Source organism: Doryrhamphus excisus, unplaced genomic scaffold (genome assembly GCF_030265055.1).
Source record: "Doryrhamphus excisus isolate RoL2022-K1 unplaced genomic scaffold, RoL_Dexc_1.0 HiC_scaffold_25, whole genome shotgun sequence".
NCBI lineage: Eukaryota > Metazoa > Chordata > Actinopteri > Syngnathiformes > Syngnathidae > Doryrhamphus > Doryrhamphus excisus.
The window spans coordinates 1,703,434-1,726,402 of record NW_026652243.1 but is presented as its reverse complement, the minus strand read 5'-3'; the positions used below and the strand labels follow the sequence as shown (position 1 = coordinate 1,726,402).

Genomic DNA, 22,969 nt, shown 5'->3' with positions numbered 1-22,969 from the left:
TCTTGCCCAGAAAAGCATAGCTCACAGCCGTAATTGTATAGTGGTTCCTACTCTGTGTTGTGGCCGCAACAACCCCGGCCGATTCAGGGTCATGGCAGGTGTGTGTTGCTTTTGTAATTGTATTGTCTGAAAAGACAAGATTGTCTGTCCACTTGAAGTGTGGTGATGTAAGAGTACACTAGTTTTGACCACACCTGTTATTTTAGTAAACATTATTAGCATGCAATGAATGAAAGTATAAGGTACGATGTCGGAGATCAAGAACGCTTTTGTTGGCAAAAAAAAAAAGCCATAACATATCATTTCGACAATACGGGTATCAAACCCGCTAGTTCTTGCATGTAGAGCAAGAACTCTAGCCTTTGAGTTAAATCCCCCCGCTGCACAGGAAGGCTGCCACAATTTCTGCAACACCAAAACGCTAATTAAGATGTGTCATTTTGAGTCAACAAGACCATGTCCACGAAGGAGATGAGGTGACCGAGAGGTTAAGGTGATGGACTGCTAATCCATTGTGTTCTGCACGCATGGGTTCGAATCCCATCCTCATCGGACTATACTAATGCACCAGTTTTGACACCACCTGTGTTTTTAGGAAACATCATTAGAATGCAATTAATCCAAGCATCCGGTACGATGTGGGAGATTGAGAATGCTTTTTTGGCAAGAAAAAGGCATAATATACCATTTGGAGAATGCAGGCATCGATTCCACTTCATCTCACATGCGAAGTGAGCGCTCTACCATTTGTGGTCCTACAAGAATGGGATTTGTTTTTGTGTACTTCGAATGAAATGTTTTCCGCATGTTGCAGAATTTTCCACAGGAAAGAAATCTTTAAGATGTATCACCAAAAGAGCTGAACCGCCCAATGTGGGGCTCGAACCCACGACCCTGAGACTAAGAGTCTCATGCTCTCCCGACTGAGCTAACCGGGCATTTTTCTGCCACGATATCACTTTTTAATTTTTTTGAATTGATGTGGTCTTCTTGATGTTTGATCAATTCCACACCCAACCTGGTTTCTCAGGGAACAAAGGAGCGAGAGGTTCAGTCATAGCTGAGAACTTTGGAAGTGTCGTCATCTTAACCCTCCTGTTATGTTCATTTGCCAGGAACAGCCATGATGTTCCCGGGTCAGTTTGCATGTTTATTTATCTGAAAGATGTCCAACACCAAAAAAATCCCCACAAGCATTGTTAGTTATTCACGACTAACTCCATTACTAACTATTCTATCAATGTTTAGAGCAATGGTGTACCTTACCTCTCACAGGTAGTGGTTTAATTAATTTTAATTAATTAATTAATTAATTAATTGAATGAATCAGAGGCATCATGACCAGTCTGCATCAAAACATTATCTGAAATCCTGTGGCAGGTTTCTGGCATTGATTCTTAATTCAGTTGCCATCCCTGATAGATGGTAATGGTAATGGTAATCATGCCCGCGTGGCAGGCGAGTCTCTTTGCTTGTCTGACGTCTGTGTCGCATCCTGATTGGCTGGCAGCAAATGTCAACAACACGCGCGCGGCCCCCGCTTGGCAAGTGAGAATTCTACCACTGAACCACCAATGCCACGTGGGGACACACTGTAAGAGAAAAAAAAAATTCAACCGTCAAGTGGATGAGCCTCTGCAAAGTGGCGCTGAATGACAACACATCACAATGTCATACTCTTTGGATTCAAGCACCTTCTGGTGTAATGGGATCCACAACAATCATGTCAGCTGTGGATGCAACGTCAATTCGTTCTTGAAGGGCAAGTGACAAAAAGAAGTACATGGTTGACAAATCAGCTGCCAAAGTTTCACTGACCAAGCACCCAGGCACTGCTGGGATTTGAACCCAGGATCTCCTGTTTACTAGACAGGCACTTTGACCAGCTTAGCCACAGTGCCGGCAGTGCATCTGGCACCAACACAAAAACAGTTCGCCAATGGGGAAAAATGTTCATACAAGGGAGGGAGTCCAAAGTCCAACAAATGTGTGAATTGAGAGTCCCTGGGTGGGCTCGAACCACCAACCTCTCAGTTAACAGCCAAACGTGCTGACCAATTGCGCGACAGAGACTACAACAGCATGACTGCAGTCAGGTTTCACTAAGTGCTGTCCACCTTAACTCTCGGGTGGTCCGGTCTGTTACGTTTCAGGTGTCATTCTGAATACCGCCCTTTAGCAGGAGAAGAGCCTTTGTACTTTTTCAACATGAGCTCTAAAGAAAGGTACAAGCTAAGATATACTGCATTGGCCGGGAATCGGACCCGGGCCTCCCGCTTGGCAAGCGAGAATTCTACCACTGAACCACCAATGCCACATTGGGAAACACTGTCGGAGAACAACACTGTCGGAGAACAAATTAAATTGTCGAGTGGATGTGCCGCTGCAAAGTGGCGCTGAATGACAAAACATCACAATCACAACACACGCACGGGATGCCAGGGGAGGCCGAGTACTAACAGAGCTGAGCGAGAGGGCATAAGAAAAAAAATGGTGACCTTGTGGTGGTTAACCGACAGCACCAAGGATATGGCGCACGTCTGATGCGTAATGCATGCCAGGTGATGTTCATCTAGCGAGCGGACATTCTTGTGGGGGACAAGCTCAACAGTAGGAATGTTGAGAGAACTGACCAGTCCGCTATCAATGAAGTTCTCGTCCGCCCCAGAGTCAATTAATGCTGTGGTAGGAGAAGCTTCCCCCGCCCAGGATATCGTACCTTCCACCTGAAGTCGGCCCGCCAAAGCGGATGACGCAGCCGGTGTGGTTGGAGCGGGCAGTGCCAGCAGCTGGCGAATATCCCTGGTGGAGGAAGAGCGTTGGCGTGCTGGGCGAACTGGACAGCGGGAAATTGTGTGTAGGACTCCCACAGTACAGGCACAGCCACAGGCGTGGACGGTGACTCCTCTCCGCTGACGAAAGGCGACTGGCTCCCAGTTGCATGGGGACGACACTCCCGACGTCATCAGACGGCGCTCCGCTGCTGGAGCAGGGAGGGAGGAGTGGTGCCGGAAGAGCCCCAGGAGGTGGGATTTGGAGCCGACGTGTGGGTCGGAGAGGCTCCGCCCTCCGCTGTGCGCTGCGCTCCCGCAGCCGGTTGTCGAGTCGAATGGATAGCGACAGAGAGCGGCTGGAATGACAAGGCGCTGCGCAGCGCATATCGGGCGAGCCTCAGCCAACAAGTGCAAGATGAGCTGGCCGCTCGGGATGAGACCCAGACGCTGAGGCTCGCCCGATACGCGTTTCGTAGCGCCTTGTCATTCCAGCAGCTCTCTGCCGCTATCCCGGTTAGCTCAGTTGGTCAGCGTGTGGTGCTCATAACGCCAAGGTCATGGGTTCGACCCCCCGTACTGGCCACTCTTCTTTATGTGCTCCAGGAACAACAAAAGGGCTACAACCCACTGGCCCCCATATCCAACATCACACCACCCACCCACCTGTGAAACACCCTCGACAAGGCCGCTGAAAGACAGAGGAGAGGTAAAGAAAACAGCATGTCAAAGCAGAGTGGCAACAAAAATCTCGGCCACCGAGACTGCAAGAAGCAGATCAATGGGGACAGTGGACCCCATTATCCTCTACCCAAAATTTAGACCTCCAGTGTAGAGAATGCGGGCCGTGAAAGGACAACACCCCGGCCCTCATAACCAACAGTACTCCACCACAAGGTAAACAGCATGGCGGCAACAAATGCCCAGCCAAAGCGTCACAGACAGGATTCCAACCTGTGCGGGGAAACCCCATTGGATTTCGAGTCCAACGCCTTAACCTCTCGGCCACCGTGACTCCTTGGAAAAGACCAATGGGGGGCAGGTGACCCCATTGTCCTAGAACCAAATTTTTGCTGATGTCAAGGATCAGCTGGCAACATGTGCATGGGAGGAAGACACATGGTTTGTGTGAGGGGCTACACAAGTCTTTCCACTTCTAGTTAAAAGCCAGGCACCTCACATTGTTTCCATAAAGTACCAAGGGATTGTCCTGTTGCCCTTGTATTTTGTGGGCAAAAAGGAGGCGTTTGCAAGTGGACCTCAGACCCTATCACTGGTCACCTGAACAGGGACTTGAATCCCGGACACTCAGATCAAAAGTCTAATGTTCAGGTGACTGGCTCAAACTTTGTCCTGTCTGACCACTCTTTTGTCCAGAAGATATTTGGCTAATGTGGTCTGTTTTATTAAACCTGCAAATGTCCAAATACACAAGGGTATTGTCTTTGTAGGGAGCATTGTAGTACATGTGACATGTATACTACATTTGACATCAGAAATGATGGGTCTTTATTCAACAGAAGAAGAACAACATTTCTTTTAAATAACAGCATAGGAGCTGCTGAAACACAGAGAAGGCACTGCTGGGATTTGAACCCAGGATCTCCTGTTTACTAGACATGTCTGTCAAAAAATCACAACAGTATACAGTGTCTTCTCTTAAGGGCCCCTGCTTACCAGTTGATGGGGTTTGACTTGATTCCTTTTAACATAAAAGCATTCCGTCGTCTCTTAATCTATAATCCTGGCTGGCGCTTTTGCAAAAGATAAGCAGAGCTTCTGTGTTTCACCAGACCTGTGCAGAAACAAACTGAAATCTGTGACTTGATCAACCTAACTTCTGATCAAATGTGTTAGACCATGGAAGCTGGAATGTGCTTTTGAAAAGTCATTGACACGCAGTTTGCCAATTGGGAACCACACAAGTGCTGTGCAAGAGTGGAGCGCAAACATGAATGAACAGTGACACTGGTGACATCCAGAGAACGTCCCCGGGTGGGCTCGAACCACCAGCCTCCCGGTTAACAGCCGAGCGCGCTGACCGATTGCGCCACAGAGACGCACACGCTGCCAACTTCTGTTCAGTTGAAGCCATACTAACGCATGCTATGCGTCCAGCATGCCCTTTGTTTTGGATGTGACTCGCACCTTCTGGTGTAACAATCGAGGCATTGCAAACCAGGACACCAGCTTTACTCTTTGATGAACGCAAAGTGTTTTTGGGTACAATCCAGGGGTCTTGTGCTCTCACGGAAATGGCTCTGTCCTTTTTCAACATGAGTTGAGACAAAATGTATTAAAATAGACAGACTGCATTGGTCACTCAATCAGAATTTCTCAGTTTGCCAATTTCAGACTGCGTGACAAAGAATCAAGTCAAACTCCATCGACAGGATGGACAGGGAACAACAAAGCAGGGAAGATAAGGGATAGGGAGGAGAGGGGAAAGATGCGACCGCCTTTGCTGAGAGCCAGAGAAGAAGCTCTCATCTCTGCAAGGTCAAGTACAGTATGCCAGAAGATTTTACCTTGTGAGTTGTCCTCATTCCATAAAGGCCTGGATAGCTCAGTTGGTAGAGCATCAGACTTTTAATCTGAGGGTCCAGGGTTCAAGTCCCTGTTCAGGCGGTGAAGGTAGGCCCCTTCCCTGAATAACTTGTTTAAGTAAACCTTTTCGACCAAGCACCTTTGCGATCTTCCAGGACTGTGGGTAAACGCCATTCTCAATAATTAAATTGAAGATACAGTGCGAGACAGGCACTTTGACCAGCTTAGCCACAGCGCCAGCTGTGCATCTGGCACCAACACAAAAAAACAGTTCGCCAATGGGGAAAAATGTTCATACAAGGGAGGGAGTCCAAAGTCCAACACGTGTGAATTGAGAGTCCCTGGGTGGGCTCGGTTATCAAACTCGCTCCCAAGGAAATGTTGGAACTTGGGAAAGCATTAAGAATGGCAAGAAGTAGGATTAAGAATCCTACTTCTTGCCAAAAGCCTACCCTATGGTAGAAGATAAGATATGCCTTTATTCGTCCCTCAGTGGGGAAATTTGCAAGGTCCCGCAAGTTCCGCAACAGCAGTGGGAGTACCTCAGTATGTTTACAGACCATGGACTCCTCCTAAATTTAGATACATAGCCTTATCCATGCCAAAACCACACAACAACCTTGACCAAATCCTGACTGACGTAACTGACTTGGTACATAATCACCGTCTCAACGGAACTGAATTAGCCCAACTGTTGACATTGACCACAGGCTCCAAGTATGGTGCTTTTTGTACGGCCATTTAGCCAATTTGGCCAAAGGGGAATTCAGAACACCCTCGTGGCCCATTGCCATTTTTATGGTACCTGGCGACTTCAACCAGTGAACTCCACTGTACCGCTTATCCTCATCGACGGACTGTATTCCCCACCCTTTACCAGCATGGGGACATTCCAACCCAAGATGAGAACACACTGGACCAGGTACACAGCAACATGGTACGTGGCACAGACACAGCTTCACCCTACCCCCACTTTTAGCCCAGACTGAAAAAGCAGAGAACCCCCTTTGCAGCTGAAATTGCTCAGTTGGGAGAGCGTTGGATTGAATCTCTAAAGGTCCCTGGTTCAATCCCAGTTTTCAGCACAATTGCTGTTTACATCGTGAGTTGGCAAATAGTTTGTAAAGGGGTGACTTTGTTCTCTTGATTTCATCAACATCGATCACGACAACACAGCCAATGACATATTAAGACCAGACAAGTGCAGTTGGGAGGTGACATACAGAATCCTGATGCATATCATGTTACAATCAGACACAAACAGGATGTAGGACCCGACCTTGAGTTCGCGCAAATGTTCACAGCATTAGGTCTGCAAAGTGTTCAGCTGATGCACATTTACTGGAAAGGAAAATGGGCTTTTGTCACGGTAGCCATGCCGACACGAGCTAAAATGTTTCTCCCGCCAGGACAACACCCACATGAAATTCAAGCTTTGCTCGCAGACGAAAAAGAACCAGCTGGAATGAGCAATCTGCACCTCCAAGTCTGAGTTTATGGTTCTTGCCCAGAAAAGCATAGCTCACAGCCGTAATTGTATAGTGGTTCCTACTCTGTGTTGTGGCCGCAACAACCCTGGCCGATTCAGGGTCATGGCAGGTGTGTGTTGCTTTTGTAATTGTATTGTCTGAAAAGACAAGATTGTCTGTCCACTTGAAGTGTGGTGATGTAAGAGTACACTAGTTTTGACCACACCTGTTATTTTAGTAAACATTATTAGCATGCAATGAATGAAAGTATAAGGTACGATGTCGGAGATCAAGAACGCTTTAGTTGGCAAAAAAAAAAGCCATAACATATCATTTCGACAATACGGGTATCAAACCCGCTAGTTCTTGCATGTAGAGCAAGAACTCTAGCCTTTGAGTTAAATCCCCCCGCTGCACAGGAAGGCTGCCACAATTTCTGCAACACCAAAACGCTAATTAAGATGTGTCATTTTGAGTCAACAAGACCATGTCCACGAAGGAGATGAGGTGACCGAGAGGTTAAGGTGATGGACTGCTAATCCATTGTGTTCTGCACGCATGGGTTCGAATCCCATCCTCATCGGACTATACTAATGCACCAGTTTTGACACCACCTGTGTTTTTAGGAAACATCATTAGAATGCAATTAATCCAAGCATCCGGTACGATGTGGGAGATTGAGAATGCTTTTTTGGCAAGAAAAAGGCATAATATACCATTTGGAGAATGCAGGCATCGATTCCACTTCATCTCACATGCGAAGTGAGCGCTCTACCATTTGTGGTCCTACAAGAATGGGATTTGTTTTTGTGTACTTCGAATGAAATGTTTTCCGCATGTTGCAGAATTTTCCACAGGAAAGAAATCTTTAAGATGTATCACCAAAAGAGCTGAACCGCCCAATGTGGGGCTCGAACCCACGACCCTGAGATTAAGAGTCTCATGCTCTCCCGACTGAGCTAACCGGCCATTTTTCTGCCACGATATCACTTTTTAATTTTTTTGAATTGATGTGGTCTTCTTGATGTTTGATCAATTCCACACCCAACCTGGTTTCTCAGGGAACAAAGGAGCGAGAGGTTCAGTCATAGCTGAGAACTTTGGAAGTGTCGTCATCTTAACCCTCCTGTTATGTTCATTTGCCAGGAACAGCCATGATGTTCCCGGGTCAGTTTGCATGTTTATTTATCTGAAAGATGTCCAACACCAAAAAAATCCCCACAAGCATTGTTAGTTATTCACGACTAACTCCATTACTAACTATTCTATCAATGTTTAGAGCAATGGTGTACCTTACCTCTCACAGGTAGTGGTTTAATTAATTTTAATTAATTAATTAATTAATTAATTGAATGAATCAGAGGCATCATGACCAGTCTGCATCAAAACATTATCTGAAATCCTGTGGCAGGTTTCTGGCATTGATTCTTAATTCAGTTGCCATCCCTGATAGATGGTAATGGTAATGGTAATCATGCCCGCGTGGCAGGCGAGTCTCTTTGCTTGTCTGACGTCTGTGTCGCATCCTGATTGGCTGGCAGCAAATGTCAACAACACGCGCGCGGCCCCCGCTTGGCAAGTGAGAATTCTACCACTGAACCACCAATGCCACGTGGGGACACACTGTAAGAGAAAAAAAAATTCAACCGTCAAGTGGATGAGCCTCTGCAAAGTGGCGCTGAATGACAACACATCACAATGTCATACTCTTTGGATTCAAGCACCTTCTGGTGTAATGGGATCCACAACAATCATGTCAGCTGTGGATGCAACGTCAATTCGTTCTTGAAGGGCAAGTGACAAAAAGAAGTACATGGTTGACAAATCAGCTGCCAAAGTTTCACTGACCAAGCACCCAGGCACTGCTGGGATTTGAACCCAGGATCTCCTGTTTACTAGACAGGCACTTTGACCAGCTTAGCCACAGTGCCGGCAGTGCATCTGGCACCAACACAAAAACAGTTCGCCAATGGGGAAAAATGTTCATACAAGGGAGGGAGTCCAAAGTCCAACAAATGTGTGAATTGAGAGTCCCTGGGTGGGCTCGAACCACCAACCTCTCAGTTAACAGCCAAACGTGCTGACCAATTGCGCGACAGAGACTACAACAGCATGACTGCAGTCAGGTTTCACTAAGTGCTGTCCACCTTAACTCTCGGGTGGTCCGGTCTGTTACGTTTCAGGTGTCATTCTGAATACCGCCCTTTAGCAGGAGAAGAGCCTTTGTACTTTTTCAACATGAGCTCTAAAGAAAGGTACAAGCTAAGATATACTGCATTGGCCGGGAATCGGACCCGGGCCTCCCGCTTGGCAAGCGAGAATTCTACCACTGAACCACCAATGCCACATTGGGAAACACTGTCGGAGAACAACACTGTCGGAGAACAAATTAAATTGTCGAGTGGATGTGCCGCTGCAAAGTGGCGCTGAATGACAAAACATCACAATCACAACACACGCACGGGATGCCAGGGGAGGCCGAGTACTAACAGAGCTGAGCGAGAGGGCATAAGAAAAAAAATGGTGACCTTGTGGTGGTTAACCGACAGCACCAAGGATATGGCGCACGTCTGATGCGTAATGCATGCCAGGTGATGTTCATCTAGCGAGCGGACATTCTTGTGGGGGACAAGCTCAACAGTAGGAATGTTGAGAGAACTGACCAGTCCGCTATCAATGAAGTTCTCGTCCGCCCCAGAGTCAATTAATGCTGTGGTAGGAGAAGCTTCCCCCGCCCAGGATATCGTACCTTCCACCTGAAGTCGGCCCGCCAAAGCGGATGACGCAGCCGGTGTGGTTGGAGCGGGCAGTGCCAGCAGCTGGCGAATATCCCTGGTGGAGGAAGAGCGTTGGCGTGCTGGGCGAACTGGACAGCGGGAAATTGTGTGTAGGACTCCCACAGTACAGGCACAGCCACAGGCGTGGACGGTGACTCCTCTCCGCTGACGAAAGGCGACTGGCTCCCAGTTGCATGGGGACGACACTCCCGACGTCATCAGACGGCGCTCCGCTGCTGGAGCAGGGAGGGAGGAGTGGTGCCGGAAGAGCCCCAGGAGGTGGGATTTGGAGCCGACGTGTGGGTCGGAGAGGCTCCGCCCTCCGCTGTGCGCTGCGCTCCCGCAGCCGGTTGTCGAGTCGAATGGATAGCGACAGAGAGCGGCTGGAATGACAAGGCGCTGCGCAGCGCATATCGGGCGAGCCTCAGCCAACAAGTGCAAGATGAGCTGGCCGCTCGGGATGAGACCCAGACGCTGAGGCTCGCCCGATACGCGTTTCGTAGCGCCTTGTCATTCCAGCAGCTCTCTGCCGCTATCCCGGTTAGCTCAGTTGGTCAGCGTGTGGTGCTCATAACGCCAAGGTCATGGGTTCGACCCCCCGTACTGGCCACTCTTCTTTATGTGCTCCAGGAACAACAAAAGGGCTACAACCCACTGGCCCCCATATCCAACATCACACCACCCACCCACCTGTGAAACACCCTCGACAAGGCCGCTGAAAGACAGAGGAGAGGTAAAGAAAACAGCATGTCAAAGCAGAGTGGCAACAAAAATCTCGGCCACCGAGACTGCAAGAAGCAGATCAATGGGGACAGTGGACCCCATTATCCTCTACCCAAAATTTAGACCTCCAGTGTAGAGAATGCGGGCCGTGAAAGGACAACACCCCGGCCCTCATAACCAACAGTACTCCACCACAAGGTAAACAGCATGGCGGCAACAAATGCCCAGCCAAAGCGTCACAGACAGGATTCCAACCTGTGCGGGGAAACCCCATTGGATTTCGAGTCCAACGCCTTAACCTCTCGGCCACCGTGACTCCTTGGAAAAGACCAATGGGGGGCAGGTGACCCCATTGTCCTAGAACCAAATTTTTGCTGATGTCAAGGATCAGCTGGCAACATGTGCATGGGAGGAAGACACATGGTTTGTGTGAGGGGCTACACAAGTCTTTCCACTTCTAGTTAAAAGCCAGGCACCTCACATTGTTTCCATAAAGTACCAAGGGATTGTCCTGTTGCCCTTGTATTTTGTGGGCAAAAAGGAGGCGTTTGCAAGTGGACCTCAGACCCTATCACTGGTCACCTGAACAGGGACTTGAATCCCGGACACTCAGATCAAAAGTCTAATGTTCAGGTGACTGGCTCAAACTTTGTCCTGTCTGACCACTCTTTTGTCCAGAAGATATTTGGCTAATGTGGTCTGTTTTATTAAACCTGCAAATGTCCAAATACACAAGGGTATTGTCTTTGTAGGGAGCATTGTAGTACATGTGACATGTATACTACATATGACATCAGAAATGATGGGTCTTTATTCAACAGAAGAAGAACAACATTTCTTTTAAATAACAGCATAGGAGCTGCTGAAACACAGAGAAGGCACTGCTGGGATTTGAACCCAGGATCTCCTGTTTACTAGACATGTCTGTCAAAAAATCACAACAGTATACAGTGTCTTCTCTTAAGGGCCCCTGCTTACCAGTTGATGGGGTTTGACTTGATTCCTTTTAACATAAAAGCATTCCGTCGTCTCTTAATCTATAATCCTGGCTGGCGCTTTTGCAAAAGATAAGCAGAGCTTCTGTGTTTCACCAGACCTGTGCAGAAACAAACTGAAATCTGTGACTTGATCAACCTAACTTCTGATCAAATGTGTTAGACCATGGAAGCTGGAATGTGCTTTTGAAAAGTCATTGACACGCAGTTTGCCAATTGGGAACCACACAAGTGCTGTGCAAGAGTGGAGCGCAAACATGAATGAACAGTGACACTGGTGACATCCAGAGAACGTCCCCGGGTGGGCTCGAACCACCAGCCTCCCGGTTAACAGCCGAGCGCGCTGACCGATTGCGCCACAGAGACGCACACGCTGCCAACTTCTGTTCAGTTGAAGCCATACTAACGCATGCTATGCGTCCAGCATGCCCTTTGTTTTGGATGTGACTCGCACCTTCTGGTGTAACAATCGAGGCATTGCAAACCAGGACACCAGCTTTACTCTTTGATGAACGCAAAGTGTTTTTGGGTACAATCCAGGGGTCTTGTGCTCTCACGGAAATGGCTCTGTCCTTTTTCAACATGAGTTGAGACAAAATGTATTAAAATAGACAGACTGCATTGGTCACTCAATCAGAATTTCTCAGTTTGCCAATTTCAGACTGCGTGACAAAGAATCAAGTCAAACTCCATCGACAGGATGGACAGGGAACAACAAAGCAGGGAAGATAAGGGATAGGGAGGAGAGGGGAAAGATGCGACCGCCTTTGCTGAGAGCCAGAGAAGAAGCTCTCATCTCTGCAAGGTCAAGTACAGTATGCCAGAAGATTTTACCTTGTGAGTTGTCCTCATTCCATAAAGGCCTGGATAGCTCAGTTGGTAGAGCATCAGACTTTTAATCTGAGGGTCCAGGGTTCAAGTCCCTGTTCAGGCGGTGAAGGTAGGCCCCTTCCCTGAATAACTTGTTTAAGTAAACCTTTTCGACCAAGCACCTTTGCGATCTTCCAGGACTGTGGGTAAACGCCATTCTCAATAATTAAATTGAAGATACAGTGCGAGACAGGCACTTTGACCAGCTTAGCCACAGCGCCAGCTGTGCATCTGGCACCAACACAAAAAAACAGTTCGCCAATGGGGAAAAATGTTCATACAAGGGAGGGAGTCCAAAGTCCAACACGTGTGAATTGAGAGTCCCTGGGTGGGCTCGGTTATCAAACTCGCTCCCAAGGAAATGTTGGAACTTGGGAAAGCATTAAGAATGGCAAGAAGTAGGATTAAGAATCCTACTTCTTGCCAAAAGCCTACCCTATGGTAGAAGATAAGATATGCCTTTATTCGTCCCTCAGTGGGGAAATTTGCAAGGTCCCGCAAGTTCCGCAACAGCAGTGGGAGTACCTCAGTATGTTTACAGACCATGGACTCCTCCTAAATTTAGATACATAGCCTTATCCATGCCAAAACCACACAACAACCTTGACCAAATCCTGACTGACATAACTGACTTGGTACATAATCACCGTCTCAACGGAACTGAATTAGCCCAACTGTTGACATTGACCACAGGCTCCAAGTATGGTGCTTTTTGTACGGCCATTTAGCCAATTTGGCCAAAGGGGAATTCAGAACACCCTCGTGGCCCATTGCCATTTTTATGGTACCTGGCGACTTCAACCAGTGAACTCCACTGTACCGCTTATCCTCATCGACGGACTGTATTCCCCACCCTTTACCAGCATGGGGACATTCCAACCCAAGATGAGAACACACTGGACCAGGTACACAGCAACATGGTACGTGGCACAGACACAGCTTCACCCTACCCCCACTTTTAGCCCAGACTGAAAAAGCAGAGAACCCCCTTTGCAGCTGAAATTGCTCAGTTGGGAGAGCGTTGGATTGAATCTCTAAAGGTCCCTGGTTCAATCCCAGTTTTCAGCACAATTGCTGTTTACATCGTGAGTTGGCAAATAGTTTGTAAAGGGGTGACTTTGTTCTCTTGATTTCATCAACATCGATCACGACAACACAGCCAATGACATATTAAGACCAGACAAGTGCAGTTGGGAGGTGACATACAGAATCCTGATGCATATCATGTTACAATCAGACACAAACAGGATGTAGGACCCGACCTTGAGTTCGCGCAAATGTTCACAGCATTAGGTCTGCAAAGTGTTCAGCTGATGCACATTTACTGGAAAGGAAAATGGGCTTTTGTCACGGTAGCCATGCCGACACGAGCTAAAATGTTTCTCCCGCCAGGACAACACCCACATGAAATTCAAGCTTTGCTCGCAGACGAAAAAGAACCAGCTGGAATGAGCAATCTGCACCTCCAAGTCTGAGTTTATGGTTCTTGCCCAGAAAAGCATAGCTCACAGCCGTAATTGTATAGTGGTTCCTACTCTGTGTTGTGGCCGCAACAACCCCGGCCGATTCAGGGTCATGGCAGGTGTGTGTTGCTTTTGTAATTGTATTGTCTGAAAAGACAAGATTGTCTGTCCACTTGAAGTGTGGTGATGTAAGAGTACACTAGTTTTGACCACACCTGTTATTTTAGTAAACATTATTAGCATGCAATGAATGAAAGTTTAAGGTACGATGTCGGAGATCAAGAACGCTTTTGTTGGCAAAAAAAAAGCCATAACATATCATTTCGACAATACGGGTATCAAACCCGCTAGTTCTTGCATGTAGAGCAAGAACTCTAGCCTTTGAGTTAAATCCCCCCGCTGCACAGGAAGGCTGCCACAATTTCTGCAACACCAAAACGCTAATTAAGATGTGTCATTTTGAGTCAACAAGACCATGTCCACGAAGGAGATGAGGTGACCGAGAGGTTAAGGTGATGGACTGCTAATCCATTGTGTTCTGCACGCATGGGTTCGAATCCCATCCTCATCGGACTATACTAATGCACCAGTTTTGACACCACCTGTGTTTTTAGGAAACATCATTAGAATGCAATTAATCCAAGCATCCGGTACGATGTGGGAGATTGAGAATGCTTTTTTGGCAAGAAAAAGGCATAATATACCATTTGGAGAATGCAGGCATCGATTCCACTTCATCTCACATGCGAAGTGAGCGCTCTACCATTTGTGGTCCTACAAGAATGGGATTTGTTTTTGTGTACTTCGAATGAAATGTTTTCCGCATGTTGCAGAATTTTCCACAGGAAAGAAATCTTTAAGATGTATCACCAAAAGAGCTGAACCGCCCAATGTGGGGCTCGAACCCACGACCCTGAGATTAAGAGTCTCATGCTCTCCCGACTGAGCTAACCGGGCATTTTTCTGCCACGATATCACTTTTTAATTTTTTTGAATTGATGTGGTCTTCTTGATGTTTGATCAATTCCACACCCAACCTGGTTTCTCAGGGAACAAAGGAGCGAGAGGTTCAGTCATAGCTGAGAACTTTGGAAGTGTCGTCATCTTAACCCTCCTGTTATGTTCATTTGCCAGGAACAGCCATGATGTTCCCGGGTCAGTTTGCATGTTTATTTATCTGAAAGATGTCCAACACCAAAAAAATCCCCACAAGCATTGTTAGTTATTCACGACTAACTCCATTACTAACTATTCTATCAATGTTTAGAGCAATGGTGTACCTTACCTCTCACAGGTAGTGGTTTAATTAATTTCAATTAATTAATTAATTAATTAATTGAATGAATCAGAGGCATCATGACCAGTCTGCATCAAAACATTATCTGAAATCCTGTGGCAGGTTTCTGGCATTGATTCTTAATTCAGTTGCCATCCCTGATAGATGGTAATGGTAATGGTAATCATGCCCGCGTGGCAGGCGAGTCTCTTTGCTTGTCTGACGTCTGTGTCGCATCCTGATTGGCTGGCAGCAAATGTCAACAACACGCGCGCGGCCCCCGCTTGGCAAGTGAGAATTCTACCACTGAACCACCAATGCCACGTGGGGACACACTGTAAGAGAAAAAAAAAATTCAACCGTCAAGTGGATGAGCCTCTGCAAAGTGGCGCTGAATGACAACACATCACAATGTCATACTCTTTGGATTCAAGCACCTTCTGGTGTAATGGGATCCACAACAATCATGTCAGCTGTGGATGCAACGTCAATTCGTTCTTGAAGGGCAAGTGACAAAAAGAAGTACATGGTTGACAAATCAGCTGCCAAAGTTTCACTGACCAAGCACCCAGGCACTGCTGGGATTTGAACCCAGGATCTCCTGTTTACTAGACAGGCACTTTGACCAGCTTAGCCACAGTGCCGGCAGTGCATCTGGCACCAACACAAAAACAGTTCGCCAATGGGGAAAAATGTTCATACAAGGGAGGGAGTCCAAAGTCCAACAAATGTGTGAATTGAGAGTCCCTGGGTGGGCTCGAACCACCAACCTCTCAGTTAACAGCCAAACGTGCTGACCAATTGCGCGACAGAGACTACAACAGCATGACTGCAGTCAGGTTTCACTAAGTGCTGTCCACCTTAACTCTCGGGTGGTCCGGTCTGTTACGTTTCAGGTGTCATTCTGAATACCGCCCTTTAGCAGGAGAAGAGCCTTTGTACTTTTTCAACATGAGCTCTAAAGAAAGGTACAAGCTAAGATATACTGCATTGGCCGGGAATCGGACCCGGGCCTCCCGCTTGGCAAGCGAGAATTCTACCACTGAACCACCAATGCCACATTGGGAAACACTGTCGGAGAACAACACTGTCGGAGAACAAATTAAATTGTCGAGTGGATGTGCCGCTGCAAAGTGGCGCTGAATGACAAAACATCACAATCACAACACACGCACGGGATGCCAGGGGAGGCCGAGTACTAACAGAGCTGAGCGAGAGGGCATAAGAAAAAAAATGGTGACCTTGTGGTGGTTAACCGACAGCACCAAGGATATGGCGCACGTCTGATGCGTAATGCATGCCAGGTGATGTTCATCTAGCGAGCGGACATTCTTGTGGGGGACAAGCTCAACAGTAGGAATGTTGAGAGAACTGACCAGTCCGCTATCAATGAAGTTCTCGTCCGCCCCAGAGTCAATTAATGCTGTGGTAGGAGAAGCTTCCCCCGCCCAGGATATCGTACCTTCCACCTGAAGTCGGCCCGCCAAAGCGGATGACGCAGCCGGTGTGGTTGGAGCGGGCAGTGCCAGCAGCTGGCGAATATCCCTGGTGGAGGAAGAGCGTTGGCGTGCTGGGCGAACTGGACAGCGGGAAATTGTGTGTAGGACTCCCACAGTACAGGCACAGCCACAGGCGTGGACGGTGACTCCTCTCCGCTGACGAAAGGCGACTGGCTCCCAGTTGCATGGGGACGACACTCCCGACGTCATCAGACGGCGCTCCGCTGCTGGAGCAGGGAGGGAGGAGTGGTGCCGGAAGAGCCCCAGGAGGTGGGATTTGGAGCCGACGTGTGGGTCGGAGAGGCTCCGCCCTCCGCTGTGCGCTGCGCTCCCGCAGCCGGTTGTCGAGTCGAATGGATAGCGACAGAGAGCGGCTGGAATGACAAGGCGCTGCGCAGCGCATATCGGGCGAGCCTCAGCCAACAAGTGCAAGATGAGCTGGCCGCTCGGGATGAGACCCAGACGCTGAGGCTCGCCCGATACGCGTTTCGTAGCGCCTTGTCATTCCAGCAGCTCTCTGCCGCTATCCCGGTTAGCTCAGTTGGTCAGCGTGTGGTGCTCATAACGCCAAGGTCATGGGTTCGACCCCCCGTACTGGCCACTCTTCTTTATGTGCTCCAGGAACAACAAAAGGGCTACAACCCACTGGCCCCCATATCCAACATCACACCACCCACCCACCTGTGAAACACCCTCGACAAGGCCGCTGAAAGACAGAGGAGAGGTAAAGAAAACAGCATGTCAAAGCAGAGTGGCAACAAAAATCTCGGCCACCGAGACTGCAAGAAGCAGATCAATGGGGACAGTGGACCCCATTATCCTCTACCCAAAATTTAGACCTCCAGTGTAGAGAATGCGGGCCGTGAAAGGACAACACCCCGGCCCTCATAACCAACAGTACTCCACCACAAGGTAAACAGCATGGCGGCAACAAATGCCCAGCCAAAGCGTCACAGACAGGATTCCAACCTGTGCGGGGAAACCCCATTGGATTTCGAGTCCAACGCCTTAACCTCTCGGCCACCGTGACTCCTTGGAAAAGACCAATGGGGGGCAGGTGACCCCATTGTCCTAGAACCAAATTTTTGCTGATGTCAAGGATCAGCTGGCAACATGTGCATGGGAGGAAGACACATGGTTTGTGTGAGGGGCTACACAAGTCTTTCCACTTCTAGTTAAAAGCCAGGCACCTCACATTGTTTCCATAAAGTACCAAGGGATTGTCCTGTTGCCCTTGTATTTTGTGGGCAAAAAGGAGGCGTTTGCAAGTGGACCTCAGACCCTATCACTGGTCACCTGAACAGGGACTTGAATCCCGGACACTCAGATCAAAAGTCTAATGTTCAGGTGACTGGCTCAAACTTTGTCCTGTCTGACCACTCTTTTGTCCAGAAGATATTTGGCTAATGTGGTCTGTTTTATTAAACCTGCAAATGTCCAAATACACAAGGGTATTGTCTTTGTAGGGAGCATTGTAGTACATGTGACATGTATACTACATATGACATCAGAAATGATGGGTCTTTATTCAACAGAAGAAGAACAACATTTCTTTTAAATAACAGCATAGGAGCTGCTGAAACACAGAGAAGGCACTGCTGGGATTTGAACCCAGGATCTCTTGTTTACTAGACATGTCTGTCAAAAAATCACAACAGTATACAGTGTCTTCTCTTAAGGGCCCCTGCTTACCAGTTGATGGGGTTTGACTTGATTCCTTTTAACATAAAAGCATTCCGTCGTCTCTTAATCTATAATCCTGGCTGGCGCTTTTGCAAAAGATAAGCAGAGCTTCTGTGTTTCACCAGACCTGTGCAGAAACAAACTGAAATCTGTGACTTGATCAACCTAACTTCTGATCAAATGTGTTAGACCATGGAAGCTGGAATGTGCTTTTGAAAAGTCATTGACACGCAGTTTGCCAATTGGGAACCACACAAGTGCTGTGCAAGAGTGGAGCGCAAACATGAATGAACAGTGACACTGGTGACATCCAGAGAACGTCCCCGGGTGGGCTCGAACCACCAGCCTCCCGGTTAACAGCCGAGCGCGCTGACCGATTGCGCCACAGAGACGCACACGCTGCCAACTTCTGTTCAGTTGAAGCCATACTAACGCATGCTATGCGTCCAGCATGCCCTTTGTTTTGGATGTGACTCGCACCTTCTGGTGTAACAATCGAGGCATTGCAAACCAGGACACCAGCTTTACTCTTTGATGAACGCAAAGTGTTTTTGGGTACAATCCAGGGGTCTTGTGCTCTCACGGAAATGGCTCTGTCCTTTTTCAACATGAGTTGAGACAAAATGTATTAAAATAGACAGACTGCATTGGTCACTCAATCAGAATTTCTCAGTTTGCCAATTTCAGACTGCGTGACAAAGAATCAAGTCAAACTCCATCGACAGGATGGACAGGGAACAACAAAGCAGGGAAGATAAGGGATAGGGAGGAGAGGGGAAAGATGCGACCGCCTTTGCTGAGAGCCAGAGAAGAAGCTCTCATCTCTGCAAGGTCAAGTACAGTATGCCAGAAGATTTTACCTTGTGAGTTGTCCTCATTCCATAAAGGCCTGGATAGCTCAGTTGGTAGAGCATCAGACTTTTAATCTGAGGGTCCAGGGTTCAAGTCCCTGTTCAGGCGGTGAAGGTAGGCCCCTTCCCTGAATAACTTGTTTAAGTAAACCTTTTCGACCAAGCACCTTTGCGATCTTCCAGGACTGTGGGTAAACGCCATTCTCAATAATTAAATTGAAGATACAGTGCGAGACAGGCACTTTGACCAGCTTAGCCACAGCGCCAGCTGTGCATCTGGCACCAACACAAAAAAACAGTTCGCCAATGGGGAAAAATGTTCATACAAGGGAGGGAGTCCAAAGTCCAACACGTGTGAATTGAGAGTCCCTGGGTGGGCTCGGTTATCAAACTCGCTCCCAAGGAAATGTTGGAACTTGGGAAAGCATTAAGAATGGCAAGAAGTAGGATTAAGAATCCTACTTCTTGCCAAAAGCCTACCCTATGGTAGAAGATAAGATATGCCTTTATTCGTCCCTCAGTGGGGAAATTTGCAAGGTCCCGCAAGTTCCGCAACAGCAGTGGGAGTACCTCAGTATGTTTACAGACCATGGACTCCTCCTAAATTTAGATACATAGCCTTATCCATGCCAAAACCACACAACAACCTTGACCAAATCCTGACTGACATAACTGACTTGGTACATAATCACCGTCTCAACGGAACTGAATTAGCCCAACTGTTGACATTGACCACAGGCTCCAAGTATGGTGCTTTTTGTACGGCCATTTAGCCAATTTGGCCAAAGGGGAATTCAGAACACCCTCGTGGCCCATTGCCATTTTTATGGTACCTGGCGACTTCAACCAGTGAACTCCACTGTACCGCTTATCCTCATCGACGGACTGTATTCCCCACCCTTTACCAGCATGGGGACATTCCAACCCAAGATGAGAACACACTGGACCAGGTACACAGCAACATGGTACGTGGCACAGACACAGCTTCACCCTACCCCCACTTTTAGCCCAGACTGAAAAAGCAGAGAACCCCCTTTGCAGCTGAAATTGCTCAGTTGGGAGAGCGTTGGATTGAATCTCTAAAGGTCCCTGGTTCAATCCCAGTTTTCAGCACAATTGCTGTTTACATCGTGAGTTGGCAAATAGTTTGTAAAGGGGTGACTTTGTTCTCTTGATTTCATCAACATCGATCACGACAACACAGTCAATGACATATTAAGACCAGACAAGTGCAGTTGGGAGGTGACATACAGAATCCTGATGCATATCATGTTACAATCAGACACAAACAGGATGTAGGACCCGACCTTGAGTTCGCGCAAATGTTCACAGCATTAGGTCTGCAAAGTGTTCAGCTGATGCACATTTACTGGAAAGGAAAATGGGCTTTTGTCACGGTAGCCATGCCGACACGAGCTAAAATGTTTCTCCCGCCAGGACAACACCCACATGAAATTCAAGCTTTGCTCGCAGACGAAAAAGAACCAGCTGGAATGAGCAATCTGCACCTCCAAGTCTGAGTTTATGGTTCTTGCCCAGAAAAGCATAGCTCACAGCCGTAATTGTATAGTGGTTCCTACTCTGTGTTGTGGCCGCAACAACCCCGGCCGATTCAGGGTCATGGCAGGTGTGTGTTGCTTTTGTAATTGTATTGTCTGAAAAGACAAGATTGTCTGTCCACTTGAAGTGTGGTGATGTAAGAGTACACTAGTTTTGACCACACCTGTTATTTTAGTAAACATTATTAGCATGCAATGAATGAAAGTATAAGGTACGATGTCGGAGATCAAGAACGCTTTTGTTGGCAAAAAAAAAAGCCATAACATATCATTTCGACAATACGGGTATCAAACCCGCTAGTTCTTGCATGTAGAGCAAGAACTCTAGCCTTTGAGTTAAATCCCCCCGCTGCACAGGAAGGCTGCCACAATTTCTGCAACACCAAAACGCTAATTAAGATGTGTCATTTTGAGTCAACAAGACCATGTCCACGAAGGAGATGAGGTGACCGAGAGGTTAAGGTGATGGACTGCTAATCCATTGTGTTCTGCACGCATGGGTTCGAATCCCATCCTCATCGGACTATACTAATGCACCAGTTTTGACACCACCTGTGTTTTTAGGAAACATCATTAGAATGCAATTAATCCAAGCATCCGGTACGATGTGGGAGATTGAGAATGCTTTTTTGGCAAGAAAAAGGCATAATATACCATTTGGAGAATGCAGGCATCGATTCCACTTCATCTCACATGCGAAGTGAGCGCTCTACCATTTGTGGTCCTACAAGAATGGGATTTGTTTTTGTGTACTTCGAATGAAATGTTTTCCGCATGTTGCAGAATTTTCCACAGGAAAGAAATCTTTAAGATGTATCACCAAAAGAGCTGAACCGCCCAATGTGGGGCTCGAACCCACGACCCTGAGATTAAGAGTCTCATGCTCTCCCGACTGAGCTAACCGGCCATTTTTCTGCCACGATATCACTTTTTAATTTTTTTGAATTGATGTGGTCTTCTTGATGTTTGATCAATTCCACACCCAACCTGGTTTCTCAGGGAACAAAGGAGCGAGAGGTTCAGTCATAGCTGAGAACTTTGGAAGTGTCGTCATCTTAACCCTCCTGTTATGTTCATTTGCCAGGAACAGCCATGATGTTCCCGGGTCAGTTTGCATGTTTATTTATCTGAAAGATGTCCAACACCAAAAAAATCCCCACAAGCATTGTTAGTTATTCACGACTAACTCCATTACTAACTATTCTATCAATGTTTAGAGCAATGGTGTACCTTACCTCTCACAGGTAGTGGTTTAATTAATTTTAATTAATTAATTAATTAATTAATTGAATGAATCAGAGGCATCATGACCAGTCTGCATCAAAACATTATCTGAAATCCTGTGGCAGGTTTCTGGCATTGATTCTTAATTCAGTTGCCATCCCTGATAGATGGTAATGGTAATGGTAATCATGCCCGCGTGGCAGGCGAGTCTCTTTGCTTGTCTGACGTCTGTGTCGCATCCTGATTGGCTGGCAGCAAATGTCAACAACACGCGCGCGGCCCCCGCTTGGCAAGTGAGAATTCTATCACTGAACCACCAATGCCACGTGGGGACACACTGTAAGAGAAAAAAAATTCAACCGTCAAGTGGATGAGCCTCTGCAAAGTGGCGCTGAATGACAACACATCACAATGTCATACTCTTTGGATTCAAGCACCTTCTGGTGTAATGGGATCCACAACAATCATGTCAGCTGTGGATGCAACGTCAATTTGTTCTTGAAGGGCAAGTGACAAAAAGAAGTACATGGTTGACAAATCAGCTGCCAAAGTTTCACTGACCAAGCACCCAGGCACTGCTGGGATTTGAACCCAGGATCTCCTGTTCACGAGAAAGGCACTTTGACCAGCTTAGCCACAGTGCCGGCAGTGCATCTGGCACCAACACAAAAACAGTTCGCCAATGGGGAAAAATGTTCATACAAGGGAGGGAGTCCAAAGTCCAACAAATGTGTGAATTGAGAGTCCCTGGGTGGGCTCGAACCACCAACCTCTCAGTTAACAGCCAAACGTGCTGACCAATTGCGCGACAGAGACTACAACAGCATGACTGCAGTCAGGTTTCACTAAGTGCTGTCCACCTTAACTCTCGGGTGGTCCGGTCTGTTACGTTTCAGGTGTCATTCTGAATACCGCCCTTTAGCAGGAGAAGAGCCTTTGTACTTTTTCAACATGAGCTCTAAAGAAAGGTACAAGCTAAGATATACTGCATTGGCCGGGAATCGGACCCGGGCCACCCGCTTGGCAAGCGAGAATTCTACCACTGAACCACCAATGCCACATTGGGAAACACTGTCGGAGAACAACACTGTCGGAGAACAAATTAAATTGTCGAGTGGATGTGCCGCTGCAAAGTGGCGCTGAATGACAAAACATCACAATCACAACACACGCACGGGATGCCAGGGGAGGCCGAGTACTAACAGAGCTGAGCGAGAGGGCATAAGAAAAAAAATGGTGACCTTGTCGTGGTTAACCGACAG

General features: G+C 47.5%; 22 non-coding genes across 22 annotated transcripts; 7 read left to right on the top strand and 15 right to left on the bottom strand.

The window, feature by feature from the left end:
• The first annotated feature begins 470 nt into the window (after positions 1–470).
• Positions 471–552, top strand: trnas-gcu (transfer RNA serine (anticodon GCU)). The gene has a single exon. It is a non-coding gene; the product is annotated as a tRNA-Ser (tRNA).
• A 1,275-nt stretch (positions 553–1,827) lies between these two features.
• Positions 1,828–1,901, bottom strand: trnat-agu (transfer RNA threonine (anticodon AGU)). Its single transcript has one exon. It is a non-coding gene; the product is annotated as a tRNA-Thr (tRNA).
• A 342-nt stretch (positions 1,902–2,243) lies between these two features.
• On the bottom strand, positions 2,244–2,314 carry trnag-gcc (transfer RNA glycine (anticodon GCC)). The gene has a single exon. It is a non-coding gene; the product is annotated as a tRNA-Gly (tRNA).
• A 1,390-nt stretch (positions 2,315–3,704) lies between these two features.
• Positions 3,705–3,786, bottom strand: trnas-cga (transfer RNA serine (anticodon CGA)). The gene has a single exon. It is a non-coding gene; the product is annotated as a tRNA-Ser (tRNA).
• Positions 3,787–4,757: 971 nt separating this feature from the next.
• On the bottom strand, positions 4,758–4,831 carry trnan-guu (transfer RNA asparagine (anticodon GUU)). The gene has a single exon. It is a non-coding gene; the product is annotated as a tRNA-Asn (tRNA).
• Positions 4,832–5,326: 495 nt separating this feature from the next.
• On the top strand, positions 5,327–5,399 carry trnak-uuu (transfer RNA lysine (anticodon UUU)). The gene has a single exon. It is a non-coding gene; the product is annotated as a tRNA-Lys (tRNA).
• A 1,889-nt stretch (positions 5,400–7,288) lies between these two features.
• On the top strand, positions 7,289–7,370 carry trnas-gcu (transfer RNA serine (anticodon GCU)). The gene has a single exon. It is a non-coding gene; the product is annotated as a tRNA-Ser (tRNA).
• A 1,274-nt stretch (positions 7,371–8,644) lies between these two features.
• trnat-agu (transfer RNA threonine (anticodon AGU)) lies at positions 8,645–8,718 on the bottom strand. The gene has a single exon. It is a non-coding gene; the product is annotated as a tRNA-Thr (tRNA).
• Positions 8,719–9,060: 342 nt separating this feature from the next.
• trnag-gcc (transfer RNA glycine (anticodon GCC)) lies at positions 9,061–9,131 on the bottom strand. Its single transcript has one exon. It is a non-coding gene; the product is annotated as a tRNA-Gly (tRNA).
• Positions 9,132–10,521: 1,390 nt separating this feature from the next.
• trnas-cga (transfer RNA serine (anticodon CGA)) lies at positions 10,522–10,603 on the bottom strand. The gene has a single exon. It is a non-coding gene; the product is annotated as a tRNA-Ser (tRNA).
• A 971-nt stretch (positions 10,604–11,574) lies between these two features.
• On the bottom strand, positions 11,575–11,648 carry trnan-guu (transfer RNA asparagine (anticodon GUU)). Its single transcript has one exon. It is a non-coding gene; the product is annotated as a tRNA-Asn (tRNA).
• A 495-nt stretch (positions 11,649–12,143) lies between these two features.
• trnak-uuu (transfer RNA lysine (anticodon UUU)) lies at positions 12,144–12,216 on the top strand. Its single transcript has one exon. It is a non-coding gene; the product is annotated as a tRNA-Lys (tRNA).
• A 1,888-nt stretch (positions 12,217–14,104) lies between these two features.
• Positions 14,105–14,186, top strand: trnas-gcu (transfer RNA serine (anticodon GCU)). The gene has a single exon. It is a non-coding gene; the product is annotated as a tRNA-Ser (tRNA).
• Positions 14,187–14,499: 313 nt separating this feature from the next.
• Positions 14,500–14,572, bottom strand: trnak-cuu (transfer RNA lysine (anticodon CUU)). Its single transcript has one exon. It is a non-coding gene; the product is annotated as a tRNA-Lys (tRNA).
• An 889-nt stretch (positions 14,573–15,461) lies between these two features.
• On the bottom strand, positions 15,462–15,535 carry trnat-agu (transfer RNA threonine (anticodon AGU)). Its single transcript has one exon. It is a non-coding gene; the product is annotated as a tRNA-Thr (tRNA).
• A 342-nt stretch (positions 15,536–15,877) lies between these two features.
• On the bottom strand, positions 15,878–15,948 carry trnag-gcc (transfer RNA glycine (anticodon GCC)). Its single transcript has one exon. It is a non-coding gene; the product is annotated as a tRNA-Gly (tRNA).
• A 1,390-nt stretch (positions 15,949–17,338) lies between these two features.
• Positions 17,339–17,420, bottom strand: trnas-cga (transfer RNA serine (anticodon CGA)). The gene has a single exon. It is a non-coding gene; the product is annotated as a tRNA-Ser (tRNA).
• A 971-nt stretch (positions 17,421–18,391) lies between these two features.
• On the bottom strand, positions 18,392–18,465 carry trnan-guu (transfer RNA asparagine (anticodon GUU)). Its single transcript has one exon. It is a non-coding gene; the product is annotated as a tRNA-Asn (tRNA).
• A 495-nt stretch (positions 18,466–18,960) lies between these two features.
• trnak-uuu (transfer RNA lysine (anticodon UUU)) lies at positions 18,961–19,033 on the top strand. The gene has a single exon. It is a non-coding gene; the product is annotated as a tRNA-Lys (tRNA).
• A 1,889-nt stretch (positions 19,034–20,922) lies between these two features.
• On the top strand, positions 20,923–21,004 carry trnas-gcu (transfer RNA serine (anticodon GCU)). Its single transcript has one exon. It is a non-coding gene; the product is annotated as a tRNA-Ser (tRNA).
• Positions 21,005–22,277: 1,273 nt separating this feature from the next.
• trnat-cgu (transfer RNA threonine (anticodon CGU)) lies at positions 22,278–22,351 on the bottom strand. Its single transcript has one exon. It is a non-coding gene; the product is annotated as a tRNA-Thr (tRNA).
• A 342-nt stretch (positions 22,352–22,693) lies between these two features.
• Positions 22,694–22,764, bottom strand: trnag-gcc (transfer RNA glycine (anticodon GCC)). The gene has a single exon. It is a non-coding gene; the product is annotated as a tRNA-Gly (tRNA).
• Between the last annotated feature and the right edge of the window lie 205 nt (positions 22,765–22,969).